At 47.8% G+C, this 19246-nt stretch overlaps 1 protein-coding gene across 1 annotated transcript in view; it reads left to right on the forward strand.

The window, feature by feature from the left end:
• The window catches only part of LOC126536964 (uncharacterized), a 223152-nt gene that overhangs the window by 118233 nt on the left and 85673 nt on the right, over positions 1-19246 (forward strand). The window contains exon 2 of the mRNA XM_050184042.3: positions 10559-10727. The gene's annotated coding sequence lies outside the window, so the exon portion shown is untranslated. The remainder of the gene's footprint in view (positions 1-10558; positions 10728-19246) is intronic.

Raw genomic sequence — 19246 nt, forward strand, 5'->3', positions numbered from 1 at the left:
ATTAATCGACAGATGAATGTCACTTGAAATATTACAGCCGTGTTTTTAGGGCATTTGACTTCGTCGGCATCGGTTAACGCTTCCGCTCAACGCAGGCAATATGAACTCATCCGAGAAGGCTTGCCTTTGAGCAAGTGCGAAAAGATCGACCGCAAGTTACACGTCTGCCGAACCGCATGCCCGTCCTCCCGCGGCATCGCGGTTTGCGGCGCTTCCTCCGAAGCTACGACATAGCTAAGCCACGCGCGCGAACTTGGCTGGAGAAGTTGGCTGCACTGTAGAGCAGCGGCGTGCCCGCGGGAAGCGATCGACACGGGTCCAAAGAGGATCGAGTCTGCGGCGTCGTTGGCAGTGAGCGAACAGTCAGCTAGCTGTACGTAGCTTGGCGAAACAAGGCTCGCTGCTGCGAGCTGGCAGGAGAGTGCGGAACCACCGAGATTGCTGTCGTGCCTGGGAGCGTGGTTCGGGAAGAAGAAGGTTGAAAGAAAAGGAGGGGTTGAGCAGCGCCGCAAGTGCCTGTACGGGAGGAAAGGCGAAACAAACACAACATAACAGGAAAAGGAGGCAACCAGACGGGAGTGCCGCTGTTCTGAGCGAGAGGGTAGCATGGCGCTCGCTAGGCGGCGTTCATTGCCGAAGCAGCAGGTGTGCTTGATGTCGCTGGTCCCCCGTGCTGCAGATGTCGCCCGAGTTATGGGAGCGAATTAGGCCTGTTCGGTCGGCGTGTACCTCTCTGGTTAAAGATGAAAAAACAAGAAGAACAAGAAAAAGATAGACGGAACGCTGTCAAAGAAAGAAGACGCAACAGAGAAGGTTTTACGTTCGGAGACCCGAGTTTAAACTTGTTTGCGGAGTACCATTTATTTTCGTGTTATAGTTTTGTAGTCTCTCTCTCTCTCTCTCATTGTTTTTTCATTCTCGAGCAGATGGAATGTGAAAGAGGAGGGCCTGTGCTTAGGAGTGAGTCGTGAGAGGAGCTGCATCTCGAACAACGACACATGCCACGCATGGGCCGCGTAGCTGACCTCGGCAATATGGAAAGATAAAATGTTTTCTGCCTGTTAGAGAGAGAGAGAGAGAGAGAGAGAGAAAACCAGCGAACATTGTCTAGTCGCAGTACACAGTTGCCGCAGTGCGCCGCGCGCTTCGTGTGCGCCTTGGAACGGGTCTTTCTTTCTTTCTTTCTTTCTTTCTTTCTTTCTTTCTTTCTTTCTTTCTTTCTTTCTTTCTTTCCTATTGTCTACTACGTTTCCTTCCCTTTTGTCCTCACCGCATAACCTGCTTTCCAAGTTTGTTTTTCTCGCGTGCGTGTTTGTATCGTTTCGCACCGTTCCTTCCCTTTGCCCCAATCGACGATGATGCGTTTCCGAAGCGCCGCCAGTGATAGCTTCGAAACGCGTCTGATCTTTCACCGCATGAAGATGCAGCGCGATGCGGCACGTTTGTTATTCTTGGCTGGAACTGGAAAGGGAGAAGAGGCTGAATGCGACAGAAGTGGAAGCGGTGGGAGGGAAGGGCAGAGGGGATGTGCTCCGCTCGCTCCAGCTCGGAGAGGCTTTTTGCATGCAAAACCGCCGCGCCACCGGCCGGCTGCTTGTTCGAACAACAGATGGCGGCGAGGTTAAGGCCGCTCCTTTCCTTATTACATTTTTCCGGTTGAGAGGGAAAATCGGGAGGAGCGCCGCCGCACCGGTAAACACGCTCCGGATGCAAATTGAGACCGAGAGACGCCGTGGCCGCACGTGAAAGCACGAGTTTGCGCTTCGCCTGACATCGAAAGGAAATAGAAGCTGCCGCAGCGTGGTCGTCCATTTTATTTCCGTGGTCGTCGCGTTCCGTTTTTCTTTGTGCACGCGCGAGAAGTTCGCATCTTTTGTGCTCATTTCATTGCCGAACGCACAGAGTGTAATGGACGAATGGAAAAGAAAAGATAAAAAACAAGAATGCTGTATGCCTGTGTGTGTGTTCCCTCAATTTGTGAGAAGGAGGAAGCGATGTGCAAAATTACATCTTGATTCGCGCTGAAGTGGCTTGGTTCCGTGGCCCGCATACGGAAGACGTACAGCGGAAGGCTTCCGTGCTCTGCGGGAAAGCGTAGCGGACGCGAACGGTCGTTTTACTCGTTTCAGAGTTTACATCGACTTTGGGGGGCCAGAGCGAGATGGAGGTCGCTGAGAGGGTTCAGAAAAGGCGATTTTTGTTTTCTTTTTCCGGTTGGAGTGATTATTTGTGACACGTAACAAAGGATCACGTCAAGGGAACGTGGAAATAGGGGTTTAGTTTGTCAGACGGAAGAAAGCTCGTATAACCGGGATGTGACATGACTTGCTGCACTGCTGCCAGTGGTACATCCCATCTTCTTTTTCTTTAAGGTGCACTGAAATAATTAGAAAAGTTTTGCAAGTTAGGATGTTAAACGCCAAGTTAGAACTCGGTTTCAGTTGTTTGCTAACTGATTGTCGAGGCTTCTCTTCACATGAATTGCAATATATGCCTTGAATCTACATAGCAACAACTGTCTGCCACTGGTCAGGTTCCTTGGCTAATAGCATATTCGCTATTTTTTTCTTCGCTTGAAGAGAATGAATGGTATACTACATTTGAAGCAATGATTCAGATGCTACAAATAGGTCTCTCTGTTCCTTTGGTTAGTTTTTTGTTGCTTGAGTGACGGATTGAACTAGGTATTTTTGGAGTACCGAGCGAATACGGACGGCACTTATAGTTATTCCAGCAGGGAACGTCGACGCTTTCCCGGCATTATTGAATAGATGTTACCACAGCAACAGCTCTGGCGGTCGAAGGATATTGATCTGTGGACCTTGAGTAGTGGGCGATGTTCATAAAAAGATTATTTTTTAAAGTGATTGTTTGATTTTATTGGCACGCAATCAAATATCATACAAAGTACACAAAACGTCTTTAAACAAGTAGCCCAAATGGCTGGTGTAGGGTTGAATTCTTTAACGCACTTATAAATTTAATACTAAAAATACCTGCCATGCTACCTGGTATGGTTGCAAATAAGGAGAATTTGGTAAAACGACCAATCAGAAATCTGGTCTCAGAGTTTTCTTTCACCATTTGTATGTCGCAAATATTCACGGATGTAGATATTAGACAACAAAGAGCGTTGAAAAGTAAAAAAAAAAAAAGAAAAGAAAACTGCATTGAAAACGTGCGTATAGTTATTGCTTTTTTCAAGTGTGGGGAGAGAAAAAGGACATAGGAGGGGGGGGGGGGGGGAGTAAGTGCTGCACCTCAGCTTTCACCTCCGGCTCGATCTCAAAGGAGGCGGCGGCCATCCTCGGCAGCGAGGGGGCTGCTGGTTTTCATAGCATCAAATGGTTCCCGGCTCATATGGCAATCAATGTGCACTCTGAGGCTGTTAACGCCAATGAGTTGGCCCATGACTGTGCGCGAGGTCTTACACACCGCGGCGGTTCAGGTGGACTCACGGGCGGCGACTTAGGACTGTACAGGGATTCACTTCTCACCTTCCATGAAATCTTGGCGCACTATCAACTCGCTCGACGGGCCTTTCCGCTGCCACACCCTAAACTTAATAGACGGCAATCGTCAGTATTTCGCATGCTACAAACGGGGTCGTTCCCCTCGAGGGGCCGATTCAGTCACTTTGCGCCTAATGTAGAACCCCACTGTCCAGACTGTGGGGAGGCGTACTGCTCCTTATCCCATATGCTCTGGCAATGCCCTGCGTTACGCAGCTCATCGCTAACCACTCTAACCGACTGGGAGGCAGCCCTTAAAAGCGGCGACCTCTCAGAGCAGCTACGGGCTGTCCAGAGGGCCTGCGACAGGGCGGGTGACCACGATCTTCCTACCCCGACGTGGGTCCGGCCCGCGACGGCTACGGGGACTCCCTGAAAAGGGAGGTACCCTAACGCTGTTCCTCAGGACCATTAGTAAAGTTCTTTGTCTGTCTGTCTGTCAGTTATACGAGCACATTGAAATTCTATATATGTGTATACTGGTGATGACACATAGACATGAGGGTGAAAACGTAATAAAAGCAGTTCTTGCAATACCCACGCAATATCAACAAGACATCAAGCACTTGTTACATACTTTCCAAGTATTACTTCTTGCATACCAATAGGCTTAAACGTTAAAGGTGAATAGCCAATTCACTTTGTCGTTGCTGCGTACGACCCAATATAAATATATACATAAGACCCCGACGAAGTATTTAATGGAAGGCTCCCTAATCATCCGGAGGGCATATGATCTTTCTGATGAACATCGCTTCTAAAACCTGCGTATAAATAAATGCGTATAGACCGCCGGATCCCATTTATAGCCATCGACAGCCATTTTCTTTCAGTGAATCTCTGTTCCTATACAGCCTCGCTTCGGAGTCAGAAAGAAAAGTATTATACGAGGCACTGATCCTGGTTTTTATCGCGTCGCTATATAGCCTTTCTGATGAAACGCCTATCCGAGCAAGCGTGTGGGCAAAATAAACTCATCTTAAATTCGGTGAAGAAAGAAAAGGAGTCAGCATCCAGCGTCATTGAGGAGGGAGCGTGAGGAAGTTGGAGTAATACGATATCCAGAGGTAAAAGAACAGCAATGTGCTAACCGTGCCTTTCCGAGCATAGGCTACGAACCCGGGTTTTCTTTTTCTTTCCATTTCTTGCTTCGAACACAAACCCGTTTTACTTTTGTATTGGTTCATCAGCGGACTTTAAGCAGCTTGGAAAAATATAAATAAACAATATAAGGCAGTTTTCGGAGAACTCGCCTGGAGCCGTGGGGAGAACGAGAAAGAAAAATGGTCTCGCCATTGGTCTACACATAATGGAAGACACAGACGCCCATTGCTTCTCTCTTTCGTCTTTAAACGCTGATCTCGCCTTTCGACGACCGCGGCCCGGCCGACTTTGTGGATTTTTTGAACTCGACATTACGGGTCCCGTAGTTTACAGATTTTTTTTTCTCAGAAGCTTTTAACCTTGCACTAGCGGCCTCGCGCGTTTCCTAGCTTTCCAGGTTGAATGTTTGTTCATTTGTATAGCCCACCACCAGTCGACTCGCAGCCGTTAAAAAAAAAGAATTTTTTTTTCGCAGCTATAAACGAGTGCTGCTCCTGCTCCCTCTGTCTTCACAAAGTCGTCTATTGTATAACCCGCGGGCACACCTCCCCGAATTGCCACCGATGTCCAGGAGAAAAAAAAACAGAGAGAAAGGGAAAAGAGAGAGAGAGAGACGAAAGAACAGGGCTGAAAAATGGGATGCCGCGCTCGCATGAACAACATTTGTCTATTTTCCTGCTTCTTTCTTTTCATTCTGCGCCAAAAAGAAGGCGACGAAGGATAAAAAAAAAAGAGAGAGAAGAAGCAAGCATCAGAAACACACGGTGAACAGGTAAACACGTGGTGCGCGCGGGAAAGTCGATAAGGCGGTAAAATAAGCCGTCGACCTATAAGGGCTTCCCCCTCCTGCCGTTCTCGGATAGCTAGGTTTGCCACTATGCCAGCCTGCAGTCTCCCTTTCTTCCGTTTTTCTTTGTTCTATCTGTCTATCTTGCTTTCGCGTGTTCTTTACTGCGCTTGCCGTTTTCACACGCGGGGCAAAGGGCACTTCGTATTGTGCCTCGTTGGCGGCTTTGTTGTCTTTTTATTGCGCAACTTCGTGAACCAAACCCCCTTCGCGCGCGTACGCTGGCCTCGGCGGTCTTCTCGCGCTCTGTGCGGTGCGTGGTGTCGCGTCAAAGGGGCGGGATTGCTTGTGAACTGTTTCTCAGATGGAAAGCCGACGCGACGGTAGGCGCCAGCGGCTGGGTTTGAGTTTACCCTCAGGCTTCTTGGAGGCAATTCCCGCAGACGCGAATGCGCCTTCCGTTTTACTTGTTCGCTCTCGACTGCTAGTACCCCTCTGCTTCTTATTTTGCAATCTATCTATCTATCTATCTATCTATCTATCTATCTATCTATCTATCTATCTATCTATCTATCTATCTATCTATCTATCTATCTATCTATCTATCTATCTATCTATCTATCTATCTATCTATCTATCTATCTATCTATCTATCTATCTATCTATCTATCTATCTATCTATCTATCTATCTATCTATCTATCTATCTATCTATCTATCTATCTATCTATCTATCTATCTATCTATCTATCTATCTATCTATCTATCTATCTATCTATCTATCTATCTATCTATCTATCTATCTATCTATCTATCTATCTATCTATCTATCTATCTATCTATCTATCTATCTATCTATCTATCTATCTATCTATCTATCTATCTATCTATCTATCTATCTATCTATCTATCTATCTATCTATCTATCTATCTATCTATCTATCTATCTATCTATCTATCTATCTATCTCGCTACCCTTTTCTATGAATCCCTCCCTTTTTCCGCTCTTTCCGATTCTTATGCAAGAAATACTGTCGAGAACGCGTGGAGGGAAAAGCTCCCCTTTCTGCAGTTATAGTTCTCCTCCACTTCTCCACGAGCACACAGCGCCCCGAGACCAGACGCTCCGGAGCCCCTCAGCTCTTGATCCTCCCCAGGCACTGAGAGGTCGAAAAAAAAAAAAAAAAAGAAGAGAAAGGACTAGAGAAGGTCAAAGACGAGTTTCAGTGTTGCTGCAACAAGATCAGCAACCACTATGCGTTCTTGTATATAGGCGTGGGCAGACTGTAGCTGCTGTTTTGTTTCCTTTCTTTATTATGTTTGTGGTCTCTTTGCGGGCTCTTTCTGTACCGGCCCCTCCGTTTGTTTTTTACTGCTTTCTTCGGATATTACACCTCTCCGTCTTGCTCGATTTCGTCTTTGTCTCGCGCCGCGCGCGCGATCCGCAGAGACGCGCTTCCCGAAAATGCAAGGCTCGCCTCAGGGACGCGGGTCGCGTGTTATAATGCGGAGAAGCGAGGCGGGGTGTTCGATCTTGGGATCGCGCGCTGTCATCGCGCCGTTGTTTTCTCTTCGCGCCGCCGACACTCACTATACGCGCTTTTTGCTTACTCTTCGTATTTTACTTTCTCCTGCTTAACCAAGAAAGAAACGTGTCCACCTTTATACGTGAAGGGAATGAGAGACTCCCATTGTTTCACAGCGCGAGATTGGGAGAAAGCGAAACTAAGCGTTTTGCTTTCTTTCTTTCATTCTTTTGTTTTCCCCGGTGCTTCCAATAAAGGATGTCCGAATCGTTTTTATTTACCGTGAGAACAAACTGCGAAATTTGGTTAACACCGTGGTTACAGCTTGTAACGCTTGTATACGGCTTAGCTAGAGAAACGAAGAAAACAACGTATTCTTGTTCTTTTCTTCTCTATTTGTTTTGAGAAATACAGATCTGTATACGCTCGAGTGAGATCTTGCGCGCACTGCTTCAACTTCCGCGTCACGTTCCGTGAAGCCCTGGGTCAGCAAAACGGGCTTGAGCCACCGAATCAGCTAAAGAAGAGGAATGTGCGGCCGCGTTCAGTAATTCTAAACAACGTGAAAGCTGGTTAGTGCGGTAGCGAGGGGAATATACCGCGTGGCAAAACAAACGCGTTAAAACATATGTAGTGTAGAAAGTTGTGGTGCTAGAAAGCGAACAGGACGCATCACTGTAGGCTCGTTCTGGTTTTCTGGTTTCACGCTATTTGCAGTAATTCGGCGTAATGATAATTGTGCCGTTTTGGGGCCGACGCTGTATTCTTTGCGTCGCCCATTGTGCTCCAAAAGTCACCAGTAACAATTGGGTGTGGCCCTCACACTATACGCTTGAACGATAAGTAGATTCGAAAGCATATGCGGCATTCCTCTTGGTGTCTCTGCATGGGATTCGTTTATGTTTTACTTTGTTTGCCCTGGTCATTGTCTGTGTTCTCTCCATTCATTATGGTTCACTTCTGACACCCTACTGGGGCAACGCCCGGTTGTAGCGCATACCATCCGCTCGACTGCCACCCGAGTCGCAAACTGGCACAGACAGAGACGTCTTGTGAAGTATATGCAATGTTTAGTTCACCCCACTTTATGCACCCATTACGAATCGGTCCGCGTTCTACGGCCATTGACCGGGTAAACAGGGAGCTGTTTGCAACTGTCGCAATCGTCTCGCTGACCTCTAATCCGTTTGTTGAGGACTGAACACACCGGCGGTTTGTTCGACATTAAGATGATAGTGCCTGGATAGACAGATGCGCTGTTTCTCAACTTGCCGGCCCCGCGAGAACAGGAGGTACGGTGCTCAGCGACGCACTATTATAACAGGCTCTATTAATCTCATGGAACAAAAACGATTTTGGGAAACTGTACTCCCATAATATTAAGATGGCTAATTGCGATCGAAACAATCCGTGCAACATTAAAAAAAAAGGATATGTCTTTTTTTTAGTCTTATTTGGTCTTTGTTTTTTTCTATCCGTTAGTAAGTAGCCGAAAATGTATGCGAGACGAGGAATAAAGCACCACTAGCTTCTTTCTTTCTTTCTTTCTTTCTTCGAGTAACCACACACCGAACCGACTCCGTTCGCGATTGCGTGATCGCGACTGGGATTTCCGACGGCCCGCAGAAGGCGCGCATCGCTCATAATTACGGCCACGCAAACGACGCATCGCCGGATGCATCGCATTTCCCGGGAGGACGTTCGCGGAGTGCCTGCCGGCGACTTGCACATTATACAACGGCGTACGGTATACACGTACGTTTCTCGCCGGCGCCATTGTCTGTTTCCTCCGTTTCGGCCTTTTATCTCTCGCTTCTTATTTACTTCCTTCTTTTTGTTTTTCTTCTGCGGCTCTCGACGAATACGAGCGATAACCGAAAGAGCGTAAACGTAGAAGAAAAACAAAACGCACGGCCGCCTCCTCGCCCTGGCGTGCGACGACGCGCCGTGACGGAGCTGCCGCGCGACGAGGCGCCTCTTCGCGACAGATCCGAAACGGATCGCGCGCAATTTTCCTCTCCGGTGTCAAATCATTCATGACCGCGCGTAAACACGAGAAGGCCAGCACGGAAGAGGGAGCATGGCGAGATACGCGCAGCACATACATCGACAGCCATCGTTCAGTCTCCTTACCGCGTGCGTTATATATATATATATATATATATATATATATATATATATATATATATATATATATATATATTGTAATGTAGGGCGGACGCAAGACGAGGTTGTTCGTCACCAAAGAACGATGGATTTTTCTTAGCGGCACGGAGGAGGCAGCAACCTGTCTCAATTCGCGATCGGCTCGCCATCGCCTCATTCTCGTTTTCTGCAAATCCGTCATGTTGCCACCACGTCGTTACAGCGTTTACGTTTAAGAGGTATTCCTTCTTTTTTCATATTTCCGAACATTAAAATTTGCTCGTTGCACATTCTGGTTTAAGTCGCGTGATGAAAAAGGAAAGAAAACAAAAAACAAAGAAACATAAACGACCTCTGTTTTGCTTTGAGAGAGTCGTTTCTTCGCTACCGACGTAGTAGGTTGTTTTATTCAAGTTTCTTGCTGCCAATTAGTATAGTGTTTTGATCTGCATTATAAGTTAGCTTCGCTCCAGCGCACGCGTATTCCGCATATAAATCTTGCTGCCAAGTGCTCTTTCTTGTATGACGTTATTTTAATAGCATACAGCGGGGCGCACTTAAGCACAAAATACGCCCCCTTGCTGTCAATTATGCTTAAATTTTTTTCATTACTCTTCAGCTCCATTTCAGCGTATAAGCAAAAACATCTCTCCCCAGTTTTCTTTTTCCTTTATGTTTAAATTACCCTTTGAGTGTATTCATCGCGGTGACCACTTACAACATGGAGTGCCTACGCTCAATTACTTTTAAAATGAAGCGTTTTCTAGCCTGCTGCTGCACTAGCGATACAACTGTTTAGCAAAATATTAGAGCATTAGCTGAACTTTGAAATTGTTTTGTTGATACGTGCTTTACAAGTCGAGTAAAAACCCGCCGTGGTTGCTCAGTGGCTAGGGTGTTGGGCTGCTGAGCACGAGGTCGCAGGATTGATTCCTGCCCATGGCGGCCGCATTTCAATGGGGGCGAAATGCGAAAACACCCGTGTACTTAGATTTAGGTGCGCGTTAAAGAACCCCAGGAGGCCAAAATTTCCGGAGTCCTCCACGACGGCGTGCCTCATAATCAGAAAGCGGTTTTGGCACGTAAAACCCCATAATGTAATTTTTAAGTCGAGTAAAAGAGAAATTGTCATCCACTCGACGTTAGCACGAAAATTCTAACGAAACTCACGCTAGTTTCTCATTTAATGAAGCGTATAATCATCATCTCGGGAAGAAAGCTACGCGCTAGAAGAAAACATTTTCCGTCGCCCGGGGATTGAACCAGAGACCAACGCCTTTCCGGAGCGGTCGCACTACCATCAAAGCAGCCAACTAGGAGATTAGCAGGCGGCAGCGCGAGCCAGAATTAATCTACAGGGGGGTGGACGGCACTTCTTTCCTTTCACGAACCTTGCTCCACTTTGCGCGCTTCCGCAGAACTGATCTTCCCCGATTCGAGTAAAACAACTTTCTCCTCGTTTTTGTCTCACTTGCAATTTTCCAGGTGGTGCTCGGTTGGTTCACAGGCTGGCTTTGTAAACCGATGCTGACGAGTGTCCTCGACGCGGCAAGCGACACCGGCGTCGCGCTTCTACGGCAAGACTCTTCGCCCGTCAAGCCATGCCAGGATAACCTGCTGTGACAGACCCTGTTCGCAGCAAGACACCGCAAACGTGAGTCGACTGACGAGTACTTTCAGTATGCTGATGACCCTGGCCTTGATATGCGAAGTAGGAGATGGCAACGCGAAATATATGAAAAAATTTAGAGGGACAGGGAGGTAAGGAAGAATAATAAATTGAACTGTATTAATTAAGTAGCGTTTCCACAATATCAAAAAGAAGAAGCAAAAAAGCAAACAAACAAACAAACTACTCCTACCGCGACCTGACATCACAGTAACCACTTACATCATTGAGTACCTATAGTACTACGCAACAGGGGCATTCTGTTAGTGTCGGGAAACCGAAACACTATAAAAAAAAAAATCAAGCAATAGAAACTGAACAGCATGGTTACAGATGAAAATGAACGAAAATGGTTAAACTCTTGCTGAAAGTAAGAGGAAGGATGGTACTATGGGCAAGTACAGGTGAAGCGTAGAACGACTAATCAAACATGTTTTCTTTAAACAAAACATGTTGAGTACCTGGGGAAATACAGCCGGAGCTGGCATAGGGAAGCAGATAAGATGACCTGATGAGGCCCTTGGAGGATGCAGGGAGTAGGCCACCCACTCCTGACTAGTGTAACTAGATTATTGTGATTGGTAAGCAAGCTCCCAAACCTGCGCACAAATCAAAGAAATCGTCTGGCAACGAAGTAAATAAATAAATAAATAAAAACAAAATCATCCTTAATTTTCTTTTTTTTTTTGTAGGTCGCGGATGTCCGACGTAAAGTTTGAAAGGCACAGAAACAAGCGCATTGTAAGAATCTCAGTCGAATACTCGCACCACATGCATGCGTGATTTCAACGCCGCCACTGTGGCTACAAAGACATCGTACAAGTTGCGTTGACAAGTGCCACGAGAATATATAGCGTGGGGATGCGGAAGGCATTGCAACCTGATATCTCTCGGAGGCAGATATATTTGTTTACTGTTTACGTCTTATTCTTGCTTCTGCGTCACACGATCGCTATCGCGATATCACATTATGAATGAATGAATGAATGAATGAATGAATGAATGAATGAATGAATGAATGAATGAATGAACAAACTGAAGGGAGGTGGGTGCGTACGCATTTGATGGTTGTTGAACGTATCGTCAGTTTCATTTCACTACGATTGGTCCCAACTGTATTTATCGAAATCACTAAGCCCTCTATCGATGCGGCACGCAGTTTACGGCTATGCAAAACCACTATATGCTGAATGCCTCTGGAATATCGCCCCAGACTTCAGCCGCAATTCACTATAACTCTTATCTCCTCTTCGCAGTGCTTCCAGAGCATCTTCGCTCTCCCCGAAATCCCACTTAAATAGCTGGCGCAATAAAAAACGGTCACGTATACCACCGAGGAAGGGTGATAAAGAGAGGGAGAGAGTCCGTAGGGAAAAACACTTAAGTAGAGAGCCCTTCATTTTTTTTTTGTTCGTCCACAAAACAGGCACTTCTTCGACTCGAAAGAAAACTTGCCAACTCCGCGCCGGTGGCGATCGTGCGCCTCCGCCGCGCTTCCCCGGGGCCGGCACCCAGGGGCCGCGCTGCGAGATTATGACCGCGAATTCGTTTGAATGCGGCCGTTGCCGGTCGCGATTCGCGAGATAAACGGGCCGGGGTTTTAGCGAATCGAGGCGCGTCCGGACCCCGGGCGCCGGAACACAATAGCGACGCTCCGGCCGGCTGAGCCGCTCGCGGGCCAAGAAAGAAGCGCCAGCGCCGAGGGGGGCGAGGGGGTTGAGAGAGGACGCCTCGCGGAGGGCCCGCAGCTCCAAGTAGCTTTTCGTCTTGTGAGGATTTGTAGGCTTGCGCTATCCCGGCCCTCGGTGCGCGTAGTGATCAGTATTCCGGAGACACGGGCCCGCTTTGCCCTCTGCCGTCTTTTCCTGTTCCGCGCTTCTGCCTCTTTCTTTTTTCTTTTGTTCTCGGTCCGCCTTCTCTCTGCGAGAGGGTTTTGGCAGGCGCCTCTCTCAATTTCGCCTATATCCCCGCCGTTGCTGCTGCTGATGCTGCTGCCCTCTGGAGGAGAGGATTGCCCCCTTTTCGGCGAGCCGAATCCTCTTCTACCAACGTACCTCTAGGTGTTCTCGTTTTCAAGCAAAAGGAATGACGCCGGAGACCCCGACGAGCGTGAAAGAAAGTACAGAAAACGGCGTAGAAAGGACGCTATACCTAAACACAGGCGGGTGCAAGGAGGAAGGGGGAGGAAGTGGAACGAGGGAGACCTGCAAAGACTTCGAGATCCGTCAAGACAGACCAAACTGCCATTGTGCTCTCCGTATTAGGTTATTTGTCCCGGCTTTGTTTCTTTCTTTTGGGGGGGGGGGGGGGAGGGGGGTTCTTTTTATTTCGGTTATTGTTTCTAGCCGTTCGCTGGCCCCGCGCCGTGTTGGAGGCAGGCGGAAGAAGTTTGCGAGCTGACAGCGACAGAGCGGATGCAGGGAAAAGCAGAAAAATGACCCGAACCATGCGGGGAAAGGAACGAACATGAGCGCGGAGGTAAAAGTAAAGGACACCTCGGGTACTTTTTGATGCTTGTCCGTCCTTCAAACCGAAATCGATGGTGGCCCGTTAGGAGATGGCAGGGCGTTTGTTCTCGTTTCGAGAAAAGGGAGAAGACGGCGTTGGTCTTAAGGGGATTCGCGCTTCCCGCATCCCGCGCGCCCTCTTGTGTTTGTCCCGACAGGTAGGAAGAATACACGCCCTTGTCGAATTTGCGTCCATTCGGTGGTGACCATGCTTTGGCACTGTCGTTTGGCTGGCTCAAGTGTGGAGCGGCCAGCTCTGAAGGCAACTTCATTCGCGTTGCTTTCCTAGCGAGCGCCGAATTCTGTTCTCGATCTCGTTGCTGATACAGGAGTGCCAGAGAAATGCGCGACGAGGCTTGTGACGATGATTAAAAACAGGCTCAAGGAAAGAAGAAGCTATAAAGAGGGCTACAATCGGCCATTGATCGAAGTCACAAGGCTGGAAAGGAGAGGAGTAGCGCAATCAGGAATGGCGCAAGGTTGCTAGCACGAATATAGTACAGAACCCTCTCAAACAACCTAGTGTGAACGCCCCGTATCTGCGCACCATAATAAGAGAGCTGGGGCGAAGAGAAAGACGATGGCAGGTAAAGATGTTTCTCCTGTTTTCTTCTCTTTTACCATACACTGCGAAAGGGGATGTGGAAATGGAAGGAAAGCGCCAAGGGAAAGCGTTAGAAATTGATGCACGCACGCTTTAACTTCCGTAGTCACAAACGGGCCTCGATTCGATAATGTTGCTCGACTTCACTCCCCCACAACAGTGCCCCTCCTCGACGGAAGAAGTCACTGCTCGTCAATGAAGCTTATCACCGATCACTAAGGCGAGGTGTTGCTTCACACGCACGCACGCACGCACGCACGCACGCACGCACGCACGCACGCACGCACGCATGCACGCACGCACGCACGCACGCACGCACGCGCACACACACACACACACACACACACACACACACACACACACACACACACACACACACACACACACACACACACACACACACACACACACACACACACACACACACACACACACACACACACACACACACACACACACACACACACACACACACACACACACACACACACACACACACACACACACACACACACACACACACACACACACACACACACACACACACACACACACACACACACACACACACACACACACACACACACACACACACACACACACACACACACACACACACACACACACACACAGAGAGAGAGAGAGAGAGAGAGAGAAGGGAAGACAGAAAGGCAGGGAGGTTAACTAGACTGAGTCCAGTTTGCTACCCTACACGTGGGGAGGGGAATGGGGAGTGAAAGAGGGAGTCTGGCACTCAAGTCTGTTTCCCTCAGGTAGCGAAAACGGTCGTCATCAAGTTTACGACATCACACGTAACGACATCTACAGGCTCTGAACTGGCCGCTCTTCGCGCTGCTGTCGAATACATTGAAAAAGAACCGCCCAACAAATGGGCAATATTTTGTGACTCGAAAGCAGCCCTCCAGAGCTTGAGAAGTTTACGACGTGGCAATTATGAACAGCTGGTGTCACAAATCCACGAAACCTGCCATTGCGCTTCTGAAAGAGGACATAACATCATATTTCAGTGGCTGCCGGGACATTGTGGCATCGTTGGTAATCACCTCGCCGATGACGCTGCCCGACGTGCCCAGGCTGGCTCACCGACACTCCTTATACCTTTATCCAGAGTCGACGCTGCAAGAGAGCTTCGCAATCTCGCTCGTACAATCACGTTAGGTTGCTGGCATACACCTCAGAACTCTAAGTGTCGTTTACACAGCCTCGACCCATCACTGAAACTTACATTACCAGCGAACCTTCCACGACGTGACGCAACACTGCTGTGTCGGCTGTGGGTAGGAGTAGCATTCACCAACTCCTACAGCTATCGTATTGGAATGGCGGATTCACCAATGTGCGCGAAGTGCAAGTGTGAAGAGACCATCAGTCACCTTCTGTGCCACTGTTCTCGCTTCGATAATCAACGCGAGACTCTCCAGTGTGCCTTAAATAGACTGGATGACAGGCCATTTACGGAAGCGAAGATCTTGGGCGCCTGGCCTCATAGTTCAATGGCCCAGAAAAAAAAAAAAAAAAAGCACACACACAGCTTTACTACAGTGCATAGGAGACATACTTGTGGCTAAAGGTCGATTATCAGTTCAGCCGAGGGAAGACGCTGACATTCAACAGAGGCACTGCCCTGCCATTGGATATCGAGCCTGAAGGTCGATCTTACTTCGGTGCACCATCTCGCATCGCTTAGTAGGCTTTCCTGGATCTTTGTGACACAAGCGTGCGCTGTGTGCATTTGGACTGGTTATCATTAACGTACCTTTGATGGGGCTATCCCGCAGGAACAATTTAGATTAAAGGTACTTTTTTTCTCTCCCCCTTGACACAGTTTATATCACAATACAAAGCGGCAACTGTTCTTTCTGTTATCGCTTCTGCTGCAGTGTTGTCATACCGTATAAACGTAGAATCCCTAATTGTCGATTGCTACAGAAGCTCCCTATCTATCCAGCCGCAGGTGAGTATATTCGCATGGTATACCGCATGGTATGTTCGTATAAATTATGTAAATCTATATTGATCACAAACAAACTCGCCCTCCTCCATTATCTTCTGTTCACGCGTCTCTGGGCTACAGCACAGCGCGAGCGCTGATGGCGGGCGGCGACAGTGGTGCCACGAGTACACTCCCCACTCACACAGCATGATGCCTATTCTGGGACTGTCCCTATCTCGGGATAACGAGAGAGAAACCAAAGGTAATGGAAGCATCTTCTATACGCAACCGCCTCGGGCCGACGCCTCGCGATTAACTTGTGTGAGTGCGTGCGCGAGGCCGGCTTGGCAGACAGGTTATGAACGCGCTGTTTCTTTTGTATTTCTCTGTTTACTTTGTTTACTTATGATCTCCAACTTCGATACTCAGCCCTGCTTAGTGCCACTGAGCCATTCTTGCTACTAAACTTAATATTTTCTCGCTCTTTCGAAGCTTTCTGAGTCGTATTGAGTAGAGTTTCTGAGTGGTATTGTATATTGTTTTGCATGAAATGCATAAATTACTCCGCAGAGGATATGCATATATGTGGAGGGGGCACGAAATTAACTATTCAGTATATGGGAATAAACGAAACGACATCCAAGCTCGAGGAACGATCAATCAGTCGCTTAGGTTGGGCTCGCGCTTATCGCTATGCTCAGTAGCCGTAACTAGAGCATCACCTAAAATCACTGCCCCCCCCCCCATCTATATATATATGTATATATATGTATATATATATATATATATATATATATATATATATATATATATATATATATATATATATATATATACACATATGTGTGTGTGTGTGTGTGTGTGTGTGTGTGTGTGTGTGTGTGTGTGTGTGTGTGTGTGTGTGTGTGAACAAGCCTAATATACGGGCGCGTACTTGTATAACGTTAGCTACCATAAGACGACAACAGAAAGTGAGGCCAAAACAAGCGCATGGGAAGTTCGGTAGTGGTGGTGGTGAGTTGTAGCAACGGGCGGGTTTAGCCTGGCGATCAAGGTCGTCAGCTGCATCCATAATTGCTGTGTTAGTGATAAACTTGCTGTTCCTAACATTGATAAAGGGAAATGAAGGCGGAGGAAACGATAACTTGCCGCCAGTGGCAGCCTACCCAAAGACCTCGGTAGTTCGTGTGTGGCGCTTTGGCACTTGAGCTACACGCCGACGGCTGTACCGCCGTTCGCATTCATGGGTATGTTCGACAGTTCAACTTACTCTACATGTTTTACACATAATTATACTGCTCATTAAAAGAAAGCAGACAACTGCCACTTATTTTAGTTAGCTGCATTGTCTGTCAGTTTCGTATGGTTGTTACACTGAAAAAGAAGAGAAAAATATTTAGCGCCTCATTGTTCCTGATTTTCTTTTTGTTTTTTGTTAACAAGGTAGCTGTAACCATAAGCGCGCAGCGAGGCTTTTTGGAGTTGTGAGTTATTAGATGTTCTTTCTTTCTTTCTTTCTTTCTTTCTTTCTTTCTTTCTTTCTTTCTTTCTTTCTTTCTTTTCTTTCTTGTTATTATTTTTTATTTTTTTGAAGCCGTCATGCGATCTACACCTGCGAAAGGCAAGAATAAAAATAGAATCTGTCGTCGTGACCGCACATTCCGACGCAAGTCCATCGTTTATCCCACTACTCGTTGCGCGGTCCTCGGCTTCCTCTCATCAGAGAGTCATGGAGAAACAAAGCTTATTCTTTGGCTTTGTTAGGTATTCGGTATGTGATTCCACATTCCCCACGGTGAATAGCGCATACGATGGGCAAAGGAAATGGAAAAGACAGAACTCTTTAATCTGTCGTAAACGGACAGGACAAAACACCGCAGAAGTCTGCATGCAGTCTGTCGGAAACGGACAGTACCAGTGTTCAGCGCGTCTGATCTCTCTGTTTCGCTTGCGCTGTCGTCTGCGTTTTGTCGCCTAGCTGGACGTAAACCAACTACATAGACCAGCTTACAACCCTTGTCGCACATTCTCGTAACGTGAGCCACCTTGCCGCCGTCGTCTTTCTCGTGCCGTCATTATCGCTGTCCTTCTCTTCGTCGTCGTCGTAAAGCAGGCTAGAAACTCGGGAATTTTCTCTGAGTGGCCCTGCGGTATATGTAGTCCGATATGGTATACGTACGGAGTTCCACGATCTGTGCGATAGAAGATCTCCGCTTCACACGAAACGATCGAGGATGCCGCCGTGCACAACGCTCAGGAACCACCACTAGGCAGCCTGCGAAGCGGTCACTCGAGAGAACACTTTCCATCGGGCGCCCGCGCGGCAGTGCGGCGACGCACATCTATAGCAGGCGGTTGGCGCAGCGCGGTTCACAATGGCCGCAAAGGATTTTCGCCGAGTCTCCGTGAATAACGACCGCCCACTTTTAAGCCTCCTAATTAGCGGATTAACAATGCGTGCCAATTCGGTTGGGTGGAACGTGCGGACACTCCACTCAGCCCCCCCCCCCCCCCTGCCTTCCCTTATTCCCTGTGCCGCTTCCGAGGGAAGACTGTCCGCCGCACATGGGACGGGATACGGGTGCGCGCGCCAGCTGCGCTGACGGGTGATGGCCCTGGACCACGAGTTCTTAGCTGTGCAGGGTTTGCAGCTCCGAAACGGTTGGTGCTAAGAAACTTGACATTCGAAAGTTCCAAGTAGCCGGGACAAGGATACCGTAGTATATGTGAGAGAGAGGAGTAGGACGAATTCGGTGCGTATAGGAACTCCATTTGGCCGTCCGTCCGAAGTCGCCCACGTGCCAGAAATAATAGTCAGATGACACATTGAGTTCCGCATTCTTTCTTTCTTTCTTTCTTTCTTTCTTTCTTTCTTTCTTTCTTTCTTTCTTTCTTTCTTTCTTTCTTTCTTTCTTTCTTTCTTTCTTTCTTTCTTTCTTTCTCGAGCATTTGCACTTACCCGGATGTCAGCGCTGATTAACGGCGGGAAAGCCAGGACAGCGGTAGTTTGGCCACTTATTGGTCACGGAGGAGTAAATCGCCAATATAGCGGTAATAAAGAAGTATTTAGCACCCTGCTCACTAAAAACATGCGGCATCAGATCCTGCAGACGGAAATTATGCTGCTCGATTTCTTCTGAAAGGTGTTTCAGTAGGTTGAAAGCATGCACTCATGGTACAACTTGAATAAGCTTAGGCATTTTAAACATTTGAGCAAATGTTACGTGCCTTGACAGCGCATTTTTCTGTATTTCTGCATGGAAACGCATCTGACCGCATGCCGTTAAACTATCCATCTGGCAGAAATGGCACAGGTGCGATACTTGTCTGGCGTGTTTACAGAAGCAGATTGCCATAATCCTTGTGCGGGATAATAGAGGTTTAGTGTATACATAGCTGAGAAACTAGCACATATGAATACATACCAGCTATAAATGCT

The sequence above is a fragment of the Dermacentor andersoni genome, chromosome 4, assembly GCF_023375885.2.
Source record: "Dermacentor andersoni chromosome 4, qqDerAnde1_hic_scaffold, whole genome shotgun sequence".
NCBI lineage: Eukaryota > Metazoa > Arthropoda > Arachnida > Ixodida > Ixodidae > Dermacentor > Dermacentor andersoni.